The sequence below is a fragment of the Dasypus novemcinctus genome, chromosome 4 (genome assembly GCF_030445035.2).
Source record: "Dasypus novemcinctus isolate mDasNov1 chromosome 4, mDasNov1.1.hap2, whole genome shotgun sequence".
NCBI lineage: Eukaryota > Metazoa > Chordata > Mammalia > Cingulata > Dasypodidae > Dasypus > Dasypus novemcinctus.
The window spans coordinates 118,309,872-118,331,666 of NC_080676.1; the positions used below are offsets into that span (position 1 = coordinate 118,309,872).

Below are 21,795 nucleotides of genomic sequence, written 5' to 3' on the forward strand. Positions count from 1 at the left end.
CCCTTTTTCTTCCTTTGTTCTTCCATTCTGCTAAGTGACAGCAATATTTTATGGTACCTACTTGCCCTTCAAGCCTACTTGTGATATCTCTCCGGACATTTAAAAGTGTAATGGTAATAGAGCAGTTAAAAGTATGGATGCTAAAACAAGAGTATCTTGGTTCAGATTCCAATTCTGTGATTTGCTTAGCTGTGTGACCTTGGGCAAGCTATTTAACTTCTCTGTGCTTAAGATTTCTCATCTATAAAATGGGATTGTTCTGAGAATTCAGTCATATAAAATATACATAAAAGCACCTGACCATAGCATGCCTGTGGTGCTATTTGAGCTATTTTTATAATCTGTTTTAATAGCAATTAAACAATTCATCCCAATGTTAGATATTGGGCCCAAATTGTAAACATTCTGAGAATCACAGGGTCCTAATTTAACAATTTCCTTTATCAAGAAGTTGAGGAGGGGGAGATTTATTTGTTTTCAGATCCAAAATACCTAAATATAAAAGAGTTCTTTTATATCCAAATTTTCAACTGATCTCTATTTTGTTTGCCCTTGTTACCCAGCAACACAATAGTACCAAGAATATAATAGTTGCTCAGTAATTACTCACTGAGTAAATACATGAAGATATAGAAGTAAAAATCATTAAGGTCAAAAGGACTTAAAGTACTCAGTTCAAATCTTTGTTTTCAGACTACTTAGATCCTTTTCCAAAGTCAAATCTAGTATAATTTAGATGTAGCTACTTCTGTATAGTGGTACTGTAGATCACCTTCCCCTGAAATGAGGTCAGCTAATTAATAAATAAATACAAAGTGAAAAAAAAATCAATTTTATTATATGTTGACTTGGTGATTACTTCTAATACACTGTGTTAAGGCTACTTTCAAAATGCAGACAAACCACTTCTCGGCCTTTTGGCTAAGATCAAAGGTAGTATCTATTCTGATCAGTTTAATAACTGATACATCCTCTATCCAAGAACAGTATATTAAATGGATTTTGGGAGTAGGGAGATGGAATAGGGGCTTATTCCATCCATCCACACATCAACCTAGTATTCTAGGAAGTCCAGGAATAAATAAAAAATTAAAAAATGAAAAGAAACAAGATGCAAAGACTTGGGCAGAAAATAATGAAAAAAGAAAAAAAAAACCAAACTCATCTTTTAATGCTCCTGAGCTGTAAGTCTCAATCAATGGGCCTACGCAGTGTTATTTCCAGGATATGGCCAACCTGGAAGAGAACCTAGAAGACTTTATTTGCATCTGTACTTTTGTTTAATTGAAGGAAAGGAAAAGAAATTTCAACACATAGGAGACCATGATATCTGTTTATGAATTGTCCTTATAGATCATGTCTACATTCTCTGAAATAGAAACTAAAGAAAGTCTTTTCACAAAGCACCGAGAAACACAAAACACAGCAATGCAACATTGTATGTGAGAAGTCATTACACAACCCTTTTTATTTATGTTATCTCAGTAGGGTGGAGTTACACTCTTTCCACCTTTTTTTGAAATTCATTTTACCATCCAAATTTTCTACAATGGGCATGCAATCAAAAAAACCTTTATTTTTTTTTCAACTACCAAATGGGAGAGTAAGCCAGTAGCAACCTGTAGTACTCAAATAGATTGGTTAAGGAAGTAATATCTGAAATTGACATGAATGAATGTGATAACTCTTTATATTATTTAAGAATTAGCAATGGATGGAGAAAAAAATGGATTATAAATTAGTTAAACACTGCTGATATTGTAAATATTATAGAGGGACTTAAAACCTAGAAGATATATGAGACACAACCAGAATTAATGGTACAGGTGCAGCTTCATGGCATACAAAATAGTAAAGAAACACTTGGGCCTGGGATTCTAAGATGTGGGATTTCGAATTACAGATTAAAGGGATACTGTAGGACAAAAAGTAACAAAGTAGAAATAAATTGTTCTGCCATGGGCCAACTACTTAATATCAGTTACCTTGTCTTGAAATGTAGATAATATTTACAAAAAGAAAGTTTAAGATGCTTTAATTAGATAATATGTCCCAAATAATCCTCATCAGATTTCTCCTGAATCTGGTAGTAAGAAAGAAAGACATAATGAAAACAAGTTCTTTCCTTCCTTATAGAAAGGAATTCAAGAATTATCTATCAGTTGAAATTAATCATAGAATAAATAAGATTGACTTTTACAGCTGTTTGTTTAAAACATAGGTATATCATATGAGATTATCTTCTTACTTTAATAACTAACTTCTAATATACAACATAACCAAAAAGTGAATAATAAAAACAAAATTAAATTTACAAAGAGATACACCATAGTACACATGAGGCTATTGCAACACTAAATAGAAACTAGCTCATCTCTCTTTAGCATAGGTGACAAATATAAAACTAAAGAGGATATACAATAGCATCTAAGAGTTAAATTGTAAAATCAACACATTTGGACCATCTAAGATAACCAGCATCACCTTAAGAAAACAGAATGAAAATGAACATGAGGAAATTTCCCATTCCCAGGTGCCAGCATTAACTGGCACATTGACTGGGCCACTGTCTTGGGAAAAAAGGTGTTTTTTGAAAACAAATGAAGTATCCAACCTGCTTGACAACCTGTCCTTTAGCATAGATGTGGACAGGCCAATTTGGAGCCAAGAACCTTTGAATTATTAGCACTGGTAGTCTTGCTCTGATTTTAAGATAAGCAAGCAACCTTCTGTTAATTTGCTTCCCATGAAGGTTGCCAAAACAGAGAAAATGTGCTGGTCTGCAAGTCATGACTATTTTTCTCACTGGCACTTATATTTATCATTTAAATTAATAAATTAGTATTCTACTTGTAAAGATCAGTCTCCTGTCATCTTTGCTATGTTGGCATCTGTCATTGTAATAAACTTTGAGGCAAAGACAAGGTCAGGTTTTAAATCTGAAAGATGGAAAGCTGAGCCCTTGATCATGCCAGCCTACCATCCCTGAGCTTCTTCTTCAACTCGTAACTATTATTTTAAATACAAATGCAATCTATAAAAAAAAAGAAGTCTCAAAATTGTATTTTTTAAAGCAAGTCATTGTCTTAGTTTACCAGACGTTTATAACAAATACCAAAGAATGGCTTAAACAACAGAAATTTACTGGCCCACAATTCAGAGGTAGAAGTCCAAAATCAAGATATCTGCAGACCATGCCCCTTCCAAAGTCTGTAGCATTCTGTAGCTGGCCATCAGAGCCTGGCTCCAACACATGGCAATATATCTTTCTGTCTCCTATTGCTTTTACTTCCTTGTCTAATTTTCCTTTGATTCTATGTCCTCCAGTCACATAGGATTAAGGCCTACCCTAATTCAGTTTGGACTCATCTTACTAAAATTGTTGAAGATTCTATTTACAAGAGTTCACACTCACAGAATCGGGGTTTAAGATTTGAACATGTCTTTCTCTGGAATGTGATTCAATCCATCAAAGTCATCTATTGACTATACACCTTTAAAACCTAAAGATTAACTATTTGGTCCGAGTTGATTTTATCTGCAAATGAAAGGGAAATAAGGATTACTATTTTAGTGAAATGATTAAAATAGGTAAACACTATAAAACTATATTAGTCAGCCAAAGGAGTGCTGATGCAAAAATACCAGAAATTTGTTGGCTTTTATAAAGGGTATTTATTTGGGGTAGGAACTTACAGTTACCAGGCAATAAAGCATTAGTTACTTCCCTCACCAAAGTCTACTTCCACATGTTGGATAGAGCAAGATGGCTGCCAATGTCTGCCAAGAGTTCAGGCCTCCTGGGTACCTCTCTCCCCAGCGCTCGGTTTCTCTCTGGACTTGGCTGCTAGTTTCTCCACAAGGTCAGGTGTAAACAATGAGGCTCTTTAGGTTTTGCCTTTTTCCACAAAGCCAGCAGTCCTCTGTCAGGTACTGGCTCTGTCTCTCTCTCTGGGGCTTGATTCTCTCCAGGCTCAACTGTTCTTTTCCTCTATGTGCTGACTTCCCAGGCTCCAGCTCAAAACTCCTTTGTATCCTACTTCTCCATGTCATTACTACCCAAGCTCCACAATAAAACACCAACATCAAAACTCCAACTAACTCCTCTGCTCTGCCATGTAGTTTTATCTGTGAGTCCCTGCCCACCAAGGGTGGAGATTAAATGTCTTATTGATGTGGCACAATCAAGGCCCTAATCATAATTTGTTCATGCCCAGGTATAGACCAGTTTACAAGCATAATCCAACATTATTTTTGGAATTCATAAACCATATCAAAGTGCTACAAATAGTAACAGATATAGTAAGTTAAAGAATGCATAAGTTTCTTATTTAGAAAATTAGTTAACATTGGACAAGAGGGAGATCTTTGATAGAAAATGATTAAGAGTAATAAGGACCTGAGCATTAGCAGGGATAGAAAGGGGCATTACATTTAGGAAGCTCTTAGCATGGATGCTATGTTGCAAGTACAAAAGCTGACTGGCAGTTTCAGCAAAAATGAAGTGTTTTAAAAGAATAATGGGTAGCTCATAGAAGTGTTGAATACTTAGGTAACTCTTAACAGGTTCTCAACTGGGCTTCCACCAAAAATGCTATAAACACAGATACCAAACTGACCTGGTTAGAAAACCACCCTCTTCCATTTTAGCTGCTGCTGCTGATAGGCAGCAAACCTGGAACTCAAATTTAATTTAATGCTACCACTATCTTTTTGCCAGGATCTTGACCCTACATCCACAGCCAGGTTCCTCTGCCATTGTCCTAACCAGCAAAATATACTCGGTATTCATCTTCCTTCCTCAGTTTGCCTATTTTTCAATTAAATCCTCAAATAAGTCCATCAGTTGTTAAAGTCAAGATCCTAGACATAAGGAAGATTGGGAAAGCTCATTTTCCTGGCTTTCGTGGTAAAGGTAGGATTCAATTTCCCAAACATAACAAAAGTGTTCAAAATATGTTGGGCATTTCAGAAATCAATGATAAATTCTACTGTAAAGAGACATTTTAAAATTCAAATTTTTATATTAATTGGAAGGGGTTGGCAAGATAGGAGAAGAGAGATGAAGAGTAAGGGATGAAAAATGACATCAAGATTTTAAATTTTGTTGCTGCATTTGTTATATATTAAGCTGTATATTTGTGAGCTGTTAGTAACAAAACATTATTTAATTAAGTAGTACACTACCCAATAAGCAATTTGAATAAACATATTTAAAATGAACAAAATATTATTTAATTAAGTAGTATACTACCCAATAAGCAATTTGAATGAACATATTTAAAATCAATTAATAAAATTGTAAATATTTACTGAACATATAAAGGTACTGCCGGTGAAAACAAGATGTATAAGATGAAGTTTTTGACCCTAAGAAGAATCCAGTCTAAAAAAGGCATAGACACATGAAAACCTCTTAATTCAAACTATTAGATTAAGGTATATAATATGTGCTTTGATTGAAGGGTAGGAGTCTAGTGGTAGGTTAAATATGCTGAAGCTTCCTCAATGGTCCTCATTTATCAAGTATGTAAAAGTATGTGTGGGAAAAGTGTTTGCATGTGTGAGTGTGTATATATTAATTTCTTATATATAATGTATTAAAGAGAGAGCCAATTAATAACTCATTCAGCAGATATTTCTAGAGACTTAGCATATATTGGGCATTGTGCTAGGTAAGAGGGATATTCAGAAAGATTAAACAAGACTCATTTCCCTTAAGAGTTCATAATGTGAAAATTGTTATGATATAGTTATGCATTGGCAGCATAAGATCAAATGAAAAGGTAACTAATATAAACAGATTGTGAGAAGGAGACCTCTGTAAAAATAATACCTGGAGTTCATTTTAAGAGAAGGATTTAGACAATTGAAGAATTTGGGAAAAAGTGTTTTGGACCAATATTTGCAACTACTAATCTGTTTTTTTATTTTATTTTAAAATCAGTATCAGTAATTTTGAGCATTGTATCTTACATAAAACCATAGAGGGTGCTTGGATCACAAACATTCTTTTCCAGGCAGCCTCAAATAGGTTTTTCTTCCTGTAAAATTATGAAGGAAGAACCAGAAATAAAATTGTAGACCAATGAACATAGATAGAAATTCTTACATAAAAATTGAGTATAGTTCATACAAACAGAAATTTTGGTCAGACAAGAGTTTATCATACCCAGGAATGTCTAACCTCAGATGAAACAAGGAAACACTTAATATTCCTTCACCTAACATACAAGTTATTCAAGTAAAATATCCCATAATTATTTATATTTCATGACATTTCTTAAAAATTATGAACGTCTCTCATTTGCAAAATAAAGTACGTTGACAAATAAGAGGCACCTCTTTAAACTTTATAAATTTCTTAAGGCTGTCTTTTTCAACATCAGAAGTAATTCTTTTTAAAATAGGTCTTGCTTTTTAGAGGGACTCAGTTCAAGTTTTCAGGAATTGCACTGGGGCATTTTTTTTCAGTGTGTTTCTGCTGTACTCTCCCATTCAGTGTTTTATGAGTGCACTAAAATGGTATCATAATTTCCTTCCCCTACCATCCTAGACTTTGACTTTATGGCTGGTTCCTTAATTGTCGTGTTAAGTGCTGGATGTTCCCAGACACCTCACTGTAATAGTAGTCAAAGGTTCTTTGCAGAACCAAGTATCCAGTAACTTCCATCCAGAGCTTTACCATAATCTTCACAGATAATGTATATAAATCAACCTAGATCTGGACCCTAGATTACAAATAAATGAATTAAAAAACTGCCATTCTACCAGGTGAATTATTTTTAATATCATAAAGTATTCAAGTATAAGACCAAGTCTCTGAAAAACTTGAGATTTCAATGCTTGAGAATCACTTCTTTCAGATGACAAGCTAACACGGAGCTGTCAGTACTTCAGGGCTAGGATGAAGATACCCTAAGGTAATGGGGATAGGAATGGATCTGGGATTGAGAGTCTGAAAGGAAGTTTCTGCCAGTACAAGGTAATGAGAGAGAGAAGTCAAATGACTCTGAGAGCTGACATGTAAAAATAAGGTATCATGCAAAGCTCTTTATCTTCAAAGTAACGGTAAATTTCTAATGAGAGTAATGGGGGAAAGACACATATCTAATACATTTAATTTAACTTGAAAGGATTAAATAGTCTACTGCCAGTCAAATATTTTGTAACTTGGGTGTTTACAACAGCTGTCTTGAAAGAGACAGCTAAAAAGAAACAAACAGGAAGAAAATAATAATAAAAATGATCACACACACAAAAACAGATTTGGATATACTGAAGTACACTAGACTAGACATAAAGAGTATGCTCAAAAGAGCTAATTCTATGCTTCCTACTAGAATGGAAGTATAGCTCCTTAGAACTTTTTGTGTGTTCCATATTATTTAACTTTAATGGATAATGCCAGAGTTATCTTTGTAGAGTAGGTTGACTTTAACAACTGAGCTCATTGCACTATTCTCAAAATATTGTTCATTCCCCCCCCCCCAATAGATGGCTCCTCTAGGTTCTTCATTCACTTCAAAATGGTTGAATTCAGAAGGATGCAATTGAGTTAACTTGAAAATGAGAGTGACAACTTCAAGGTGCAATTCAAGAAATAATACAATTAATTAATGATTGAAATAACCATTGACATCAGTTAACCACTTTCATTTTAAGAAATGCTTCATCTTTACCAAATGGCTGTGTTTAAGTCACCTTTACCACACAATTAAAAGTGATTATTAATGCAACGGATAATAATGTATGTAAATTTTCTTACAAAGGGAGAAAAGTAAGTTGAATTTATCAAATAAATTGCTATACTTTCTGCTGAGTTTAGCTCCTTGGAAACAAGCTAACTCTTCCAATTTAGCTATCCCTATCTAGGCATTAGAAGATAACAAAAAGATTGAATCACTCTGAGATGTGAGAGATGAGAGCTCCACCCACTCTCCCCAGGTGTTTTTGCATTTTCAACTGCAAGATTTTAAACTGGTAAATTTTCAAGAAATAGGACAGAGTAAAATGAAAAAAAAATCAGAATAAGGCATTGTTTTTTATCTAGGGCACATTTTTAAGATCTTACTTAATCATCTCAGACTCTAGCTCTAAGTAAAGAATTTCTTTGTTCACATGTTTTTTATATACGTGTGTTTGTTCATTGGTAAACTTGGTCTTCGAAAATTTTCTGAGCCCATAGAGAATTTGAAATACCAAGGGATGTCCTTCTGCTATATGGAAGTCATAGATTATTATCTGAGCCAATTTCAGCTTGTTAAATGAAAAATGAAGAAATAAAAATTAATAATATTAAATATTTGAATATTAAACTTCTCATTAGAAAATAGATAGTTTGCATCTTATTGAATTTGACACTTACTCTGATGACTAGGTAAATGAAAATATTTCTTCTCTTTGTCCCATACTCTTTCACTTCATTATGTGATACTGATGACAGGCTTTTCACCTAGATTGCAGCTCGCAAACTTGTGCATCACCTGCCAGAAGTGATTAATACCAATCAAACAGAGTTTGTTCAGTTGGAAAGACTGGCAGAAAACATTTATCATCTTCTCAGGGAATTAGAGTTCCAGATTGACTACGTGCTTGTGATAAACAGGATATAAATGCATTTGCTCCAATGTTCACTGTGTTATCACATTCATTGACTCTATTTTCCCAAGCAAGAAAGCAAGTGTGCCCCTCTTTTTCAGTGTCCTTCTTGCTTAAATCACAAACATTTAAGTTTTTTCAGTAATAAACTTATAATGCCAGATCTTAAATCAGAGAGGAACCAAGTGACACCCAATAGGAGGAAACATTTTCACAATATTCTGTGCTAAAACATGTTCTCCCTCAAATTCTTTTGAAATCTTTCCCTAAATAATAACCTGCAAAAGGGGTACATTCAGATATTAACAACCTCACATGCTTAGGTTCTACTTTATGTTTCCCTGATATTGCTATTGTTTGGTTTCTCCTGGGGGAAGGTGTTGGGAGCTTTCCTGCCCATGGGACAACAGTCCTTGGTTTCAAGGGGTTAAAACTGGGTAGCTGAGAAAGACTCAGTGAGGCCAGGGAAGCAATAAAAAGAGCAAGCATGCTCATCTCTCAAGACTGCCTCTTTTCTTTCCAATGACCCCTGTATTAGCCAAACGGGTGCTGATGTAAAATACCAGAAACTGGTTGGTTTTTATAAAGGGTATTTATTTGGGGTAGGAGCTTACAGATACTAGGGCATAAAGCAGAGTTTACTTCCCTGACCAAAGTCTGTTTCCACGTGTTGGAGCAAGATGGCTGCCGACATCTGCCAGGGTTCTGGCTTCCTGGGTTCCTCTCTTCCTGGGTCTTGCCTCTGTCTGGGCTCAGGTCTTCTGTTTTCTCCACAGGGTCAGCTGTAGACTATCTGTCTCTCTCTCCCTGGGGTTTCTGACATATCTAAGGAGCCATCTCCATTCCTCTGTGCTCTTTTCCTAGCTCAGTTCCTCTCTTCCCGGGGCTGGCTTCTCTTTCCTCTGTGTGCTTACAATCAAAACTCCAACATCAAAATCTTCCAGCATCAAAAAGTTTCAACTCTATCTTTTGCTATGCCTTTTATCTGTGAGTTCCCAACCACCAAGGGGTGGGGTCTCAATACCCTAATGACGTGGCCCAATCAAAGCCCTAATCATAACTCAATCATGCTCAGGTACAGACCAGATTACAAACATAATCCATTATCTATTTTTGGAATTCATAACCACATCAAACTGCGACACTCCCGACTGGCCAATCCTAGCCAGTCACTCTGTTTTCTATCTCCAAGCTCCTCAAGGTTCATATCCCATCCTTCTTTTCCCGACACTTTCCAATCTTTACCCTGATTTCTTATATGCTATCAATTTGGGGCCTGAAAATAGTGTAGTTTAACTCTTCCTCCAATGTCTTTTCAGTCTAATGTTTAGTGTAAACTCTGCCAGGCTATATTCAAAATTTCTTTTACTCTTAAGATGGTATGTTGCAATTAAACATAAACATTGAAAACAAGCATTTTTGTTATAATAATACTGATCTCTCTCAAGATAGCATGGCAGATACACTGATTAGGGAAAGATTAAGAACAAGAAAAGAAAGGCAATCCTCACAAAATAAGGTACTTCAGAGTGTGTACACAGTGTATGCTTTTACATATCTAGGAGGACCATGGTTATTTGATCTGATTATTAAAAGATGTACAAGAGTGTCAGCATTCTCCAGTGGTACAGAATCAAGAAAGTGTATTTGTTTGTTTTATTTTAAGGAATAGACATATGATTGTGGAAGCTGGAAGCCCCAAATCTGTAGAGAAGGCTGGCAGGCTACTATTGAGTCCAAAATCCATTGGGGAAGTCAAGCTGGAAACTCATCAAGGAGTTGATGTAGTCTTGATGAAGAATTTCTTCTTCCTCTGAAAACCTCAGGTCTTTGTCCTTAAAGTCTTCAACTGTTCAACTGATTGAATGAGTCCCTACCACATCGTAGAGGATAATCTCCCTCACTGAAGTTAGTCAACACTTTTTAGGTGATAATCACATTTACAAAATACCTTCACAGCCATATCCAGAGTAGTGTATGACCAAACTACCAGATACCATAGCCTAGACAAGTTGACACATACAATTAACTGTCACAAAAAGTTAAGGGGGATCCCTCAAGAGGGATGGAAAAACAGGGAAAAGGGCACAGAGTTGCATTAATAAATAAGCAGGGTGAATTTGAGGGGCAATGAGTGGCCCAATTTGACCTCTGGTGACAGATGATGAGAGGGTAACAGAGAACAGAACTCAGATGAGGAAAGGTCATGCTTGCCATGAAAAGGAGTTTGAACATCACATGGTTAATCACTGAAAGTTTATAGGATGGTTTGGAAACAATTCACCTCAATTATTTAAGAGCGAAATTTTGAAAGGCTTAAGACAATGGAAACAAAATTTCCAATTCAGAAACTCTATTGACCAATATTTAAACATATCATAGCTTCTTTTCCAATTAGCCTCTGCACAGATTTGTGCAATGTGGTGAGTGTCAAGTAATGCTATCCTCCCAAAATTCCTTCTATGAAAGTGGTGACTGCAATTATTAGGGAATGCCTTCTTTCTCATAAGAGAGGTGGTGAGCCTGTAAATATAAGTAAACCAGGATAAAACCTTGAAACTAGTTAGAAAATTCAAACCAAAACCTGTTTTATCTTTTAATTAGACTATAATGAAAAAATGTCTAAAAAATTGGTGTTACCTGAAAAATCTGCTTTTGACTTGATGAATATAGCTACCAAACAAACAAACAAACAAAAAACAGATTAGAAGTATTTGGAAAGTACCTATGAAATCCAATTCTTCAACAAGCACAAAAATAATCTAAACATCCACCCAATGAACTTAGAACTTGTACTTGTGACAGGGGATATAAGCAGTTTGTTACTTAATCAGATTTTAGAAAAAGTTACTGGTAGGAAACCGTGAAGGTGGAAGGTCAAAGTTAGTACTTCATACTTAATGAAAAGCATGTGTTGCCTGAAACTGTTGACTCAAGTCAGAACCTTTATTAACTGCATTCTTTTCTTCTGGAAGATAGGATTCAACTATAAATTATTTGGATAGACTACAAATTCCACATTAATTTACCAAGGCTTTCATCCTCCTACACTGAAGTGTATTTCTTAATACAGCTCAAAAGACATCAAGTACCTCATCCAACCTATTCGCCAGCTCTAAATGGGATTTGACATTACGAGGTCAGCGTTACTTTCCCTCATAGATGACTAACAAATTTACGGAGACATAAGTTCACTGTTCTAGCATGGATCACTGAGCAACAGACCAGCAGTTTTTGATCGTAACATTTAGGTTTCAGTTATTAAATGAAAGCAGAAATTCAGGCTGTGACAAATTGCTCAGCTCCTATACAGGGATCCAAAGAGAGAGAAGGCCAATATGTCTTCCAAGTTTCAAGAAAGAAATCTGGCCAATAATGATGAAATCATATCATTTTTTTGAAAGTCAATACTGTTCTAGAATAAATTCAAATGTAATTTACAGTCTTAAACCTGCATTGGTAAATGAAATTCTTCTTTAAAACTACAACACACATCAATTTTTTTCTGAATTTTCTCCAAAGCTAGTAGTTATAGCATAAAAACAAATATTTATAAAATTATAGTTTGCTTTGTCAGGTACTAACCTTTCAATTAAATAAAATGACTTGAGAACTTGGAAAGCTTATAACATTTTCAGATAAAAAGAAAGTAGGTAAATAGAAAACTTCATGTGACTTGGTAATGAAAAATTGATTCATAATTTAACCTATGTCTACATTAAATCAAACATTCAAATGAAGAAACGAGTCATGTATTCCAATGTGATCAAATGTAAGCCAGCTTTGATTTAGGACAAGTAATTTAGGAATGGCTTGTTCATAGGAAAAATCAAGAGTATTATGCCACAAACCACAATTTCCACTTTTACTTCCTAATTCATAGCAACTAGCAAGTAACTGGCCTGGACAGGTATCTTCTCTTATTTATGCATCCATCATGGTAATTTCACTTCTTTCACCACTTAGACAAGTTTTCCAGGCTTAAAAATAGTAACTTCACCTCTCAGTCACCCCTCACTTCCACTTCATTGCTCTGCCCTTATCACAACGGTTGGAAAATGTATTTTCTCTATCTTCAGTTAAAAAACTGAAATAATTTTTCCCATTGGAGGTATGGATTCTCAGAGAACCAATATTATAATTTTTGTTGGGTAGAGTTAAAAGAATACTAAAGAAATACATAACTCAAAGCATAGTTTATCAATTCATTCAACAAAAATTTACTAAGAACCAGTATATGCTAATTAGTAGGGATAAAAGAAGTATGAAACAAAACAAAGCCATAAGAACTGTCCATTTTAGTAGGGGACAGAAGCATTAAATATTAATAATTACAATAGAACTGGTGAATAATGTTGATTACTTATAAAATAGTCATTCTTCCCTTCCCACTTTTAAATAGAACTCCAATTTTCTTCAATTATTGAAACCTCTTCCATGAGGTCAGGGCACCATAAGTTTAACCTCATTAGTTTAAGCCAATGGTTCTCAACAGGGAATGATTTAGCACCACTGGGGATATTTGGCAATATCAGGAGATGTTCATGACTCATGATTTGGGTGATGCTATTGGCATCTATGTGATAGAGTCCAAGGATGCTGCTAAACCTATTACAATCCACAGGACAGCCCCCACAAAAAGAATTATCAAGTCCAAAGTGTCTATATTGCTACCATTGGGAAATCCTAGTCTAAAGCCAGGTTAACAATCTTAGCCCTTTCTGATTCAAGAATTCTGGCATAAAATTATGAATGCATAGTTTTCTTCTAGCTACTGACATTAATTCTATAAGTTGAATCAGAATAATTAGGGAAGGTTTTCTCTTTCACTCCTTAGACTTGAATATGGGGATATTTTGCTCCAATTTATTTTTACTATTATCTTTGACCATTTGGAAAATTGAACAGTGAATAATTCCAACACAAGGAAAAGTGCAAAGCCCTCATCATAGCATACTAGATGACTGCTTTAATGTGACATGACGCATTTCTTCATTGAGTAGGTCAGTTAGTGCCAGGTTTTCTGTTACCTGCTGTGGCAGTTTGAAATTATTTTATGACTCTCAAAAGAGAAAGATTATGTTTGTAAACGAATCTATTCCTCTGGGTGTGATGCCTTTTATTGGCACTGAGTTTAGTTGAGAGGTCATTGAGTAGATTACTTAATGAGATTGCTTTAGGGCTTTCCATTGGACTACATCTTCAGTCAGGCATGACTCAAGTTGAACCTCTGCCTACTTGCTGGATCTGATATAAACAGACTCACTCAGACAGACCCAGGGAAAAAAGAGTTCTGCCATTTTTTATCCTGCTTGTGACGGAAAGTAGAGTTTAAACAGCTGAGGCGCTGGGGATAGATGAGCCATCTGTCTGATAGCTTACACCTGAAGTCTGGAAGAAAGCAGAGCAGTTGAGCCTCAGAGAAGAGTCCAAGTAAAAGGAAAGCCCTATTCCTGGTTACCTTGGCTGAGGTCTGTGAGATGATACAGCTCGGAGGGAAAGGAGATAACCTACACAGAGATCGACAGTCATCTTGTTTCACCAAGTGGCAACACACCTTGATCAATAGTAGCTGACTTTGGTGAGAAAGTATCTTTAATGGTGCCTCAGTTTAGACCTTTCAAGGCCTTGTAACTGTAAACTTTTACCCCCAATAAACACCTTTTTTAAAAGCTAACACATTTCTGGTACTTTGTATTAGCATTCCTCTGGTGAACTAAACCATCTGCTATGGTGGTTTGGAACTGTATGCACCCCAGAAAAGCATGTTTTTAATGTTAACCCACTTTGGGTGTAAACCTATTGTAAGTAGGACCTTCTGATTAGGTTATTTCAGTTCATATATGGGCCAGAATGGGTCTTAATCTTCTTATTGGAGTACTTTATAATTGATTCGGAGAGAGAGAGAGCAAGCCATGGAATCAGGATACTGAAAACATTGAACTTGAGAATAAGGATTGACCAGCAGATACCAACATGTGCCTTGCCATATGGCAGAGGAGTCAAAGATTGCTAGTAATAGGTTTTGGGGAAGAAAGTTTCCCCTTGGTATTAGCTTGATTTGGACATTCAAATAGCCTCAAAACTAAGCTTGTAAGCTAATAAATTTCAAGGGTGAAAGCCAATGCATTTCATGTTATCTGCTTTGAGCAGCTTAGCAAATAATACAAAGGGAAGTTTCCTAAACAATGCTTGAGATAGATTTATGATTTAGCATCTATGGTATAACCAAGGAGAGACAACTAGGGAATCTTAGAGAAGTCTAGTATGGCTTATCCCAAAGAAGATAAATATGAATTGAGTCCCAGTCAGCCATATAAAGCAATGGGACAGGAAGAGTATATTCCAGATAAGGTCAGAATCCTGTAAAAATGCTGGTTAGAGAACATGGTATACTGAAAGAACTACAAGAAGTACAGTGTGGATGGAGTAGAGAATATATGAATTGTGGGTTAGGGAGAGTGACTAGAGAATGATCCTCGAATGTGGTTGAGAAATGATCCCAAAGAAGACAGTGTGTTAAAATAAAGAGATGAAACATTTCCTTTGAGACAAGAGCCACTGAAAGATTATAAATATTAGAGTGATAGGATCATGCATGCATTGTTTAGTGATCACTATAACACACTGTGAAGACAAGAGTGGAGGAGAAAACTAATTAAAGGAAGGAAACCAATTAGGGGTTGTTTATGGCAACCTAATAACAGGTGTTGGAACCTGGATCTACAGTGTTGATAGAACAGGAGTAGAGGGGGTAAATAATATTAGGCAATATGACAGTGATAGATTTGACAGGATTCCCACTTGGAGGTGGGAATGAGAGACAGGAAAAATAAACAAAGTTAATCGGGATAATGACCCAAGAAATCTAGTAGAAGCAGTATATTCACCAGTGTTGGAGTGTGCAAGGACCAAAATGTGACAGAAGGCAATGAACTAAGCTGTTGATATATTGAGGCTGAGGTGAAAGGAGACAACTATCTGTGGCCAGGTCCTAAATATGCTATAGTGAGAGACAAGAGGCAGGAGCTGAAGGGGGGGGGGGGGCGGGGGTTGGGGGAAGGGGTTTGTGTGTGTGAGAAACCATCACTCCCATGACTTAAATAAGAAAAGTATTTTGGTAGAAAGAATATGGCCCTCTAAAGATGTCTGTGCTCTAATCCCTAGAACTTTTGAATATGTTACTTTACATAGTGTAGTAGCTTGGAGCCATGTTCCCTAGAAATACATATTCTTAAAATTAATCCATACCTCTGGATGTTAAGCCATTATAAATAGAGATTTTGATGAGGTTGCTTCAGATACATTGAAGCCCAGCTGTGCCAGGATAGGTCTTAATCCTATTCCTGGAATCCTTTATAAACAGAATGAAATTTAGACACATGGAGAGAAAGTCATGGGAATAATCTGGAAGTCAGTGGAAATCAGAGAAGCCAGAAGTGGCCACCATGTGCATTTACATGTGACAGAAAAGGGAATGACCAGGGATTACTGGCAGCCAGCCACAGGATAACTCAATCTTCCTGAAGAAAACATCTCTTTGATGATGCCTTGATTTTGGATTTCTAGCCTATAAACTGTGTGTTAATAAATTCCCATTTTTTAAACCAGCCCATAACATGGTATTTGTTTTAGCAGCTATGACTGTTTGATATTATTTATATCAAAAGGGGATATTGATTGTTTGTAAACTGATGTGTTCCTCTGGGCATGATACCTTTTGATTGATTTAAATTCAAAGGCTTAATTTTACTCGATTAAATCAAGATTAAGGATTTGAATTGACCACATCATTAGGGTAAATCAGTTCGAGTCCCCTTCCCCAATGTGGGCTATATAAACGGATACTCAATCAATTACACAGAGAAGTGTATGCACAGGAAGAGAGAGCTCCATAGACCCAGAGGAATAGAGAGAGCTCCACAGAGGAGAGGACTTGGATTTTGCAGCCTGGGAAGAGAGATGAGTCATTCATCTGAGAGTTTACGACTGACCTTGTGCCTTGTAAAGAAAACAGACCAGCTGAGCCTGGAAAGAAATGAGCCCCAAGAGGAGCGATGAGTCCTGTGCCAGCCTATAGATGAGATCTGAAGAAGCTGGACCCACAGAGCTTTAAGAGAGAAGAGGAAGGCTGAACTCACAGACATCGCCCACCATCTTGCTTCAGCACATGGCAACACAATTTGGTAAGGAAGTAACCTTGAGTCGGACTCAGGGACTAGTAATTATAAACTTTTACCCCAAATAAATACTCTTTATAAAAGCCAACAGATTTCTGGTACTTGCATCAGCACCCCTTTGGCTGACTAATAAAGCAGCTAAGAAGCTAAAACATATAACAAAAGGGATTTTGTAGTTGTTATTAAGTTAAAGAAATTGGGATGGGAAGATTATCCTAGATTGTCCATTTGGTCCAAAGGTCATCACAAGGGTCCCGATAAATGGAAGTCTCAAGGGTCTAAACCAGAAAGATATGACAAAGAGAGCAAAGGTTGGCATGATTCTCTCTGAAGATGGAGGAAGAGGCCATGGTCCCAGGGAGGCAGGCAGCTGTCAGAAAACCGGTGGGGGCGGATTCCAGGGACCCGTGGGAAGAAGCGGGGGTAGGGGCAGGGTACGAGAAAGAATGGAGGCAAGACAGGATCCTGATCAAGCCTCGTTTATTGGGGGTAGAACATGGGAATTTATACTGAGGGAAGGGAGCGTATCCATAGGTGGTAGGCTGGTTTTGCAGGTGGCAGACATCCAAGGAGGGGATTGGCTGAAAGTTCATGCCAGGTCTGCAGAGTCTCGCGCCTTGCGCATGCGTATCGCTGTGGTCACCAGAGTTGTGGCGGGAAGGGGATAACAAAGAAATAAGGAGGAAGAAGAAGGAGGAAATGGCGGGGCAGGGCTGAGGTAGTTGTGAAATCCGCCCATGTTGTTGGAGGGAAACAGATTCTCTCCCCTAGAACTTCTAGAAGGAAGGCAACCCTGCTAACACCATGATTTTAGGATCTGACTTCTGTAATCATAAGATGATATATTTGTGTTATTTGAGACCACTAAGTTTGTGTCAATTTGTTACAGTAGCAAGAGGAAACTAATATGGGCATTACATTTTTAGATGGAATAGCTAAAAGGAAAATATGCATATTAATATTTATATTTTTTAACTACAATTAATTTAACCACACCTTCAACTATTTCTGTTGCACTTGAGGGAAGGAAATTTCATAAACATTTTGCCTGTATTCTCTCACTTAATACTTAATCTGCTGAGTTAGTATTACCTTTTTCTCTATTTCATTGTGGAGGAAATTGAGACATATGAAGGTTAAAGGAATCAACACAAATTTGCATGGTTGGCAGAAATAAAGTCTTTCAGAAGGGAAAGGAAATCTATTTGTCTTATGATTTTTAGAAGAGATGCAGTTTGGATAGTTTCACATATTCCTTTTTAGTTATGTGATCTTGGCCTTCTGCTAAAAAACAATATTACAGCTGTGTGTTGAAGAAAAAAGCAGTACCCTGGAGAGTTCTACCACGCAGACTAGGGTTGACAGGCTTAAGGGCAAGTCATATAGCATTAGGTAGGTTGTATTCTTCCAAATCTGCCAGCCTTCCTGTTGTAAGATGTGATTCCAATGTCCGGTCATTTTATTCTCTTCTCATGGATATTTTGCTATTACTATAATGTTAATATATAATTTTAAATTAATAACTGTAGGTAATTAATTAAATTGTAATTCTATGTTGCTTTAAGTGACATGTCAGCTATTTTGTTTTGGTTTCTGAGGTCTGTCTTAAATAAACAACTTTCTGTGGGGCTGCTATGTAATCCAGTACTGCTGCATTCTGATGAAATCTGTTCGTGTTTTAATAGATACAACCATCCATCAATAATGGATATTTTAAAAATTGCTGCTTACGGGAAGAGCTCTAGCCATAAAATTGCATATGTATTTCCTGTTTTACACAGTTTAAAGAATGTTTAAATCTTTCTGGCTTGCTCAATAATTTCTACAGGTGAAATACCTTCTCCCAGAATCTCTCCCTTTAAAATGCAAAGAATGCCTGTACTTTATGTTGCATATAATTTTGAAATCCAATTTGTGTAAATAATGTAGTTTGTGAGAATTATGTCCAAATGTGATAATCAATGTCCTAGGTAGTGTTAGAGAGCTTTTTCTGTAAAAAGCTAAACAGTAAATATTTTCAGCTTTACCAGCTTTATTGTCTCTGATGCAACTACTCAACTGTGCAGCTGGAATCTGAAAGCTGCCACTGACAATATGTAAGCAAATAATGGGTGTGGCTTTGTTCCAATTAAATTTTATTTACAAAATGGCTGTTAGCCTTACTTATTCCACTGACCATAGTCGGCCTACCCCTGTATCTCAGAAAACCAGAAAATTATTTGTTGAGAAAGCAAATAATGTGTCTAATTGGGGTGGGGCACAGGTGAGGATGGGACAATTTTTTTGCACTGATAGTTGCCTCCTTGACTTCTTGAGCTGCTTTTCAGCATGTTCCAATTGTTTCTATCCTTAACGCAGTAGGAGGTAATGAAAAGAACCTATAGAGTGCCTGAGCTACTATGACAAATACCACAAACTGGCTTCGGCTTATAAACAGAAATTTGCTTTCTCATGGTTTGAGGCTAGAAGAAGGTGTTGGCAAGGCTTGCTTTCTCTGGGAGTCTGTAGCTTTCTGGTGCTGGTTGCCATCAATCCTTGGGGTTCCTTGGCAGGTATGACTGCCTCCCTTCACATGGCAATATCTTCTCTTTTCTGGTTTCTGTGTGAAACAGCCCCACACAAAGTTGTTTATTTAAGACAGACCTCAGAAACCAAAACATAGTAAGGTCTCCATTACTATTGTTTAAGACACTCTGATTCACATGGTTACACCGTAATAAATATAGAATCTTCCAAGCACTCACAGAGACACAGAATAAGACTAAGAACATGCATTTGTTGGTGTGCATGATTCATCCTACCACAAGAATCAAGGAATTAATTAATTAATTACTTATTTAATAGAAATAATGAAAAAGTGAATATGTTTATGGACTCTCAATAATCAATAAACTAGTAAGAGTCAGTAAATTCAAAATTTAGAATACAGGATCTACGTTTCCCCCTCCATTTGCACTCTGTATGGTTTGAATCAATCTGCTCTACATTCCAACATGCAAATTAAAGTTTTCAATAAAATAGCTTGGACTTCAGAACTAATTTATGTTTACCTTTCATCTTAAGGAAAATGACTGACTACCACTGTGGGCAAAATTCCAGAATCTTAGGGGAGAAAGAATGAGAGAAGCACGTTCCACTTCATTCATTAGGGCTAAGGCTCTTACTGTCCTGTTACACAGTCACTCTAAAATTGAGTTCTTATCAGAACAAAATTCAGAAAATGCTGTTGTGGCTGCTACTAAAAAACAGAAACAAAGGGCAGAAATTAAAGTAGCAACACTGTTATAGTATATTATTCCTCCAGTCTTGCCTATCTATCATTTCAAATAAGAAACACACGTGACTGCTGAGAGTCATAAAAAACAATCACTAGAAGAAGATGCAAACATTTGGTCACAGCAGCATCAAAATTATTTTAGAAAACAAATCTGTTCTCCATTTGTACATTTCTTTGACCAGAAAGTTGCTGTATGAGCAGTCTCTCTAACCCAAATCAGGAAATATCATTTCAAGTATAATTGAAGATAATTAACACTTATCTAATTACAAAATACAACTGTACATAAAGCCTCTAAAAGAAAATTCAATGTAAAATGGACCTACTATTTAAAAAGAAAGAAGAAGGAAAAAAATGGAAAGATTAATAGATATGTGCTTCCATCGAATGAGGTCTCTCATGCATTTAGCGTGAAATTGGTATTCTGCCATTAAAAAATGGAGACATTTTAGAGACCTTTTCAGCTACAAGGGGAGGTACTGAAAAAAATTTTTGAGGGGAGTAAAGGAGATGATAACTGTAACGAAAATAGATTGCAGGTTACCAGGGGCTGACAGGGTGGGGGAGGGGGAACTATTGCTGAATGGGTACAGAATTTCAAACTGGAGCGATGAAAAAGTTCTCGTAATAGATGGTTTTGATGGTAGCACAATGTTGTGAATGTAATTAATACCACTGAAATGTACAGTTGAAATTGGTTAAAATGGGAAAACTTGAGTTGTATATGTGTTATCCCAATAAAAAGTTTTAGAAGTTATTGGATATCCTTGTTCTTATTATTTGATTAGGTTCATTCTAATGAGGGTGTTATAACCATTCTAATAGGGGAACCTCTTATATGGCTACTGTCATCACTGCTAAGGACCATAGAAGACATTTTTAATGAAATATTTCTATATAGCTAAACTAAAAGGCTTTAAAAATACATATCTTGATCTAGTAGAAAACATTTAGTGTGATGCCTGGTAGATAACATATAAAATAAAGCTTCTAGTAGAGAAACAGGCTATTTCTGTACAACACTTCCTTAGGCTGAGCAGCAGGACACATTCTATCTCTGCCACATTAAGCACTTACTAAAATATCCACGTCTAATGTCTTTGATTTCCTTGTAAAAAAATGTGGCTATAATTAGATGATCTTGTTAGTAGGTCTTTGTTACATTCCTTTATATTTTTTTCTGTCTTCTTGTTACACTTCCACAATTTGGGAGGAACTCCCCTTTCCCCACTCCTAGGACAGTTTGCAAGCATAGGACTTCTGAGTCCTATGAGACTCAGTCCTCTGAGACTCAATGTGTTCCTCCAAGTGTAATAAGAGTGCTCTCAGGAGTTCTTGTGAGATGATTAAATTTCATGTATGTAGATCTTTTAAAAAAACAGTCAATTTCTAAGATAGATCTCTATAAAGCCTGCAATATTATATGTTATTGTGGTCATTTCTTCTAATATAAAATTGGATTTGAAAAGTAAGAATTACACATGCAAACCTTTATATTTTAAGCATTCTGTAGTCTATGTAACAACCCCCCCCCCCAAAAAAAAACATGTTCTTATAACTAATCCATTTGTGTGTGTGTGAACTCATTTTAAGTAGGACCCTTTGATGAGATTACTTTAGCTAAGGTGTGGCCCAGCTCAATAAGAATGGTTTGTTTTTTTTTTGTTTTTTTTTGGATTTCTCAATTTTTTTATTTTTTTTATTTTTATTTTTTTATTATTGATTCTGTAAAAATAT

The 21,795-nt window shown here is 36.1% G+C and overlaps 1 non-coding gene across 1 annotated transcript; it reads left to right on the plus strand.

The window, feature by feature from the left end:
- The first annotated feature begins 901 nt into the window (after positions 1 to 901).
- LOC111766846 (U2 spliceosomal RNA) lies at positions 902 to 1,091 on the plus strand. Its single transcript, XR_002798801.1, has one exon. It is a non-coding gene; the product is annotated as a U2 spliceosomal RNA (small nuclear RNA).
- The last annotated feature ends 20,704 nt before the right edge of the window (positions 1,092 to 21,795 follow it).